The 5,139-nt window shown below is 32.0% G+C and overlaps 1 long non-coding RNA gene across 2 annotated transcripts; it reads right to left on the bottom strand.

The window, feature by feature from the left end:
* Positions 1 to 550: 550 nt before the first annotated feature.
* LOC128556946 (uncharacterized) lies at positions 551 to 4,625 on the bottom strand. 2 transcript variants are annotated; one of them, XR_008370926.1, is made up of 4 exons: positions 3,763 to 4,625; positions 2,527 to 2,662; positions 1,749 to 1,917; positions 551 to 1,269 (listed from the first exon to the last, which is right to left on the bottom strand). It is a non-coding gene; the product is annotated as an uncharacterized LOC128556946 (long non-coding RNA). The 2 variants fall into 2 exon arrangements; XR_008370925.1 differs by lacking the exon at positions 3,763 to 4,625 and having other exon boundaries at positions 2,527 to 3,287.
* Between the last annotated feature and the right edge of the window lie 514 nt (positions 4,626 to 5,139).

Below are 5,139 nucleotides of genomic sequence, written 5' to 3' on the forward strand. Positions count from 1 at the left end.
TTTTTTTTATTGTTTATGCTTATTTTAAAGTAGAGTACTAGAAAGTACAGCTAATTAAAAAATTTCCATATTTTCTAAGAAAATTGTGTTACCATGGCGACATATGTTTTAAATTCCCCTTTCCTACAATAATACCTAAAAACAAGAGCTTATTTTAAAAAAGTATTTCTAATAAGTTAAATATTTGAAAGTATAAGTATTCAGGAAAGAAATCTGAAAATTTCACATAAAAACTTTAAATAACAAAACAAAAAAAGTAACAAAAGTAGTTATCGTAAGAATAAACATTTCAGTCATCCCTTTCCTCATAATCTGTTTTTTTCACTGGCTAGTTATAACTGACAATACTGAAGAAAGTGAACATTCTTTTACCATTACATTATATACTGTAGATCCCTTATTGAAATACAAATCCATAATTTCAATGAAATATAATTTGAATTATGTTACCATGGCAACATACATACTAAATTCCTTTTTTCTAAAAATACTTTAATAATTAACACAATAGCTTAACTTTTGATGAAGGTTACACTGCTACAAGCTCTGGTGAAAAGTAAATATTTATTTCCAGCCAATACTTTAATGTAGGTAACTGAAACTACAACCTTTACTTGATGTTTAACCTTAACAGCTAAACACATCTATATGAACAGCAAAACAGGCTAAAGTGTTGTGTATTAAAACGTTTGAATTCAAGAACAATTTCTATCTTTTATATTCACTTCCTTTTTTCAGTTCTCAGAAAAATCCTCGTCAATCACAATTTCAGTTTTCAGTTCAAGTGGTCTGGGACAAACAGAATCCTTTGACTTTTCAGACAAATACTATTCTCTTAGGAGTTCATACAGGTACCATTGTCAGGCTTGTGTCATTCCATGTCAGTAATATTCGTTTGGCAAGGGGGTGTATATTTTAGTAAGTTAACTGTCTCAACTGGACTGTCACTTTTAACACTAACAATCCAGGTGTTTCTGCAGACATGGTAAAGTGGTAATACTTAGTTATCTTCTTCAGAAGTTTAAAATATTGTGATAAGATATTTCTCCACTGGTAGAATGTGACAGGATTTAAATCATTGTTGACCAACTGTGCAATGTTATGACCTTTCTTTGATGACTGACACACTGTGTCAGCAATATCATGTATTATTAAAGGTCTCAGCATTCACCCTCCTCCACAGATTCTTCTAAATTCAAAAGTGCAAGTCAGATTCAAACTTTGCATGGTCTGTGATCATTGTTGAATATTCAATCGATCTGTGATATCCTGTAACAAATAAGTAAAACATTTTATTTTAAAAAATTAACCTGGGAGTCGCGTTATTTAATAAAAGCAGAGTTATCACTATTTGATAATAGATGATTCTTACAACCAATGCTCTAAAATATTGACAGACTGACAACAGCGTGCTGTCAGTATATAAAATGTACTTTGTAAATTTTGATTACTGCAAATACGATATTCTAAAACACATTTTTTGCATTTACTGTGTTAACCCTTAACCTGCTAAATTTGCAAAATGGACTACTCCATCTTAAATAGAGACAGTACCATTTATAGCTTATAGGGGGTTCTCATAGAAAATTTGCTGACTAAATATCAAACACTGCAGATCATGATCAGACTGCACAGATGTGCAGGTTGATCTTGATCTGCACTGGTTGCAAAGGCAGACATAGCTGCCTCATTTAGCCTAAGGGTTAAAAGTATACACTGTTTTAACAGCTATAAAAAATGGTTGTTACCTAGTAAAACTCTCCACAGACCATACCACAGCAAGATGTTATTTTTATTCTAGCTAGTAGCATTGTCAAAATGGAATACCAATACAGGTAGTGATGTACCATGCTCACAAGTTGTCTGCCCCTTAACCAACTGAGTTTCTTTCATAAACAAGAGGAAACACTTGCCTTCCTGAAAAAAGATTTAAAAGTCTTTGGTAAAAGTATCTGTTATCTTCATGTATCTCAGGAACCTTTACAGCCTTCATTCTAATCCATATTCTTGGTGCAATAAAACTGGTAAAAAAATTCAATAACATCACAATTTCTAAGTCAAGAATGGGTTAATTAAATTTGAAAATAATCACATTACAATTAAACTAAATTACAATTAACTGATTTACTTCAAATAATTAATTAAAATTCCTATCATTTAGAACTCTTCTACAATTTAGTGAGATATCAATTTATACACATGTACATGTAGTGTTAAGCATTCAAATTATCCATGTACTTATTGAGTGCCACAGACTTTTCTCAGGCTAATAGCCAATGTAATGAAGACTTTTCACAAACTGATCCTCCTCAAAACCGGATTGTTGAAATGAAATTTCAATAATGCCAGTTTTGTCAGTTTAAGCCATTCAATAGTCATAGTACATGTACATACATTGTACAAATCATTAGTGTAGAAGTAGACTTATTTTGTATAGGCTCCAACAAAACTTAGACAGAGGTATAATTAAATAATATATTGCATTAATAAAATTATAATAGGAGCCATTAGCTGCATGTTACTTACCTGATTCCTCAAAGCACATCCAAAATATGTTACATTTTCTTCTGATCTTAAAGTAAACAGACCAATTTCCTGGCTGTTGTAGGGTATATGAACCAGCTGTAGTGGAATGAACCATCAAAGGAACAAGAAATATTATCTGAAAGAAGATATAATACATGTACTGTAAACATCACTAAAAATCAAAAACTGAATACTTAATTAATAATGTGATTGTGAAAGGTTTCATTAACTTACCACAAAATACTATAAAAGTTATTATACTATGAATCTATTTTTTAAAGGATCATAAATTGTTTTACACACAGCAAGGCTCAAAAATTTAAAAAATAAAAAGATTTTCATTATATAACATAAATTCCCACTATCCATATTACAATCATCCTGTTACAAAACATTCTGAATCAACAATAATGGAAAGAGAGTAGTCACCAGACAGAAATAACATGACTTATGAGACCCACAGCAAAAACAGTTACCATTTTATAAATGGAAGCGTCTAGACATCCGGTAACCAGAAACCTATATATAGCCAGTGTTTTAGCCAACCGGTAACAGGACGCCTAGCCTATCTTATCCTATAGGGGTTTTCTAGACGTCTGGTAATCAATTTTAAAATATTGTCTGAATAAGCCTTACATGTGAATATTCAAACCTTAGTATGCAAAAAAAATATGATACAATAAATTTATTCATTACAGTATTCATATATAAAATGATCGCCGAACAGCTAGAAAAACATTCGCGGAGAGGCTAATCGTCTTGTTGCCGGACAGCTAGAATGCAGGGTAGGTGTCTGGTTACCGGACATCTACATATTTCCTTTTAAAATACCTTTGCTACTACTGTGAGAGGGGACTTTTCGAGAAATGATGTGAAATAGGCAGGCATCTATAAGTCTGCATCAAATTTATTAATTATCATAGCTACATGTATTTTGTATTTTTCCATACTAATGCTTACTATGGACAATGAAATAATTTGTTGAATCCTGGTCACCTTGAGTAAGAAGCTGCCTGCCTTCAATAATCTTTGTGACAACCCAACTGGCCATTTTATATTAAATACACAGGCATAATGAAATCATCTGTGTTTAGTGGCCAGCCACAAGATAAATTTCATGAATTTCTCTCGGTATGTTTTGGATTCACTTCCGGGTAAAAAGACAGACTTATTTCAGTGAAAGTTTCAAATATTTTAGAGAATCTACATTAACAACTGTTTATAAACAGTACTTACCAAATCAGTAAACAGTATTACAAGTCTCAGATCTCTTCATCGTTGAACAAAAGGTAGTTAAACAAAAGTACACTTCACATGCTTCCCTGATAAAATCCGAAACCGGAAACATACAGTAGCGAAGAGGAAACAACTGATTTTGAACGAAGTATTTTGTCTCAGGCGTAATACCACTATTTATTTACAGGTCTGATGTCTAAATATTCTTTCTGTAGTAGGCTGTTATCAGTCATGTAACAAGCAGTCGTACTTTAACGGTCAAACTTTTGCTAATTAAAACATGTGTAAGAAAGCTGCGCGCGTAAACTTGGCGCAACTTTAGACATCGTTTCTCGATATTACGTCATGCCGCATCTGGACCGGTTTTCAAAGACGACGTCACATATAAGCATGGAATAATAATTTTGATTGAAGGAAAGTTAGCCAGAGTACTTCCACTTTTAAGCTTTTTTGAAATTTTCAGTATTTTTAGATTGGCGTACAAAGAGAGGTATATTATTCCAAATTTTAGTTCCAGAATAAGAAAGTGATTTTCGATAAAACTCAAGATTAGGCTTAGGAATATGTAGATTAAGATTATTTGTTGATCTGAGATTTCGGTTATGTAAAGTTGAAGCAAATTGAAATTTTTCTTTCATGTAGCATGGCGAGTTTTCTTCATTTAACGATTTGTAAATTAAAATAGCTTTTTTGTACTCAACTCTGTCGTTAAATTTTATCCATTTTAATTCTTTGAAAAGAGGGTCAGATGGTGCATCTGCCTCTTGATCAAGAATAATGCGAGCTGCACGTTTCTGAAATTTTATCATTCTCTCAAGAAGTTCATTTGAGCAGTTTCCCTATATTGAACAGCAATAGTCTATATGGGGTAGGATGTAAGCATTGTAGAAAAGTTTCCTGGCATGTATATTTTAAAGAAATTGTTTTATCCGTAAAAGAAGATAGAGATTACTGTTGCATTTCTTTATTGTTTGTTCAACTTGTAGTTTCCAGTTAAAGTAATACTCAGTATAGTTTTAAATATGTTTTAATATCGTTCTTGTTGGTTTAAAGATGCGTAGAGTGTTTGTTCACTTTTTACAATCTTGGAAAGAGACATTTTGTTGTTTATCTCACACCGGAGATTGATATTTTAAATTGACACTGCTTTAAAATACACTACCAAGCCATCAATATTGTTTCCCAACTGTTTGATTTACAAATGCATTGGGTATTTAATATAGTTTCACTTATGATGTACCATTCAATGCGTGTGTACGTTCTGTGTGAGAGAATTAATGCTGACCGTGCTTTGTTACGTTAAGCCTTTAGATGATTAAGATTTTGTTTATGCTAGTAAAAAGTCATTGCAGGAGTTTCTGTGATTTCTTATATGTT

Source organism: Mercenaria mercenaria, chromosome 5 (genome assembly GCF_021730395.1).
Source record: "Mercenaria mercenaria strain notata chromosome 5, MADL_Memer_1, whole genome shotgun sequence".
Taxonomy (NCBI): Eukaryota; Metazoa; Mollusca; class Bivalvia; order Venerida; family Veneridae; genus Mercenaria; species Mercenaria mercenaria.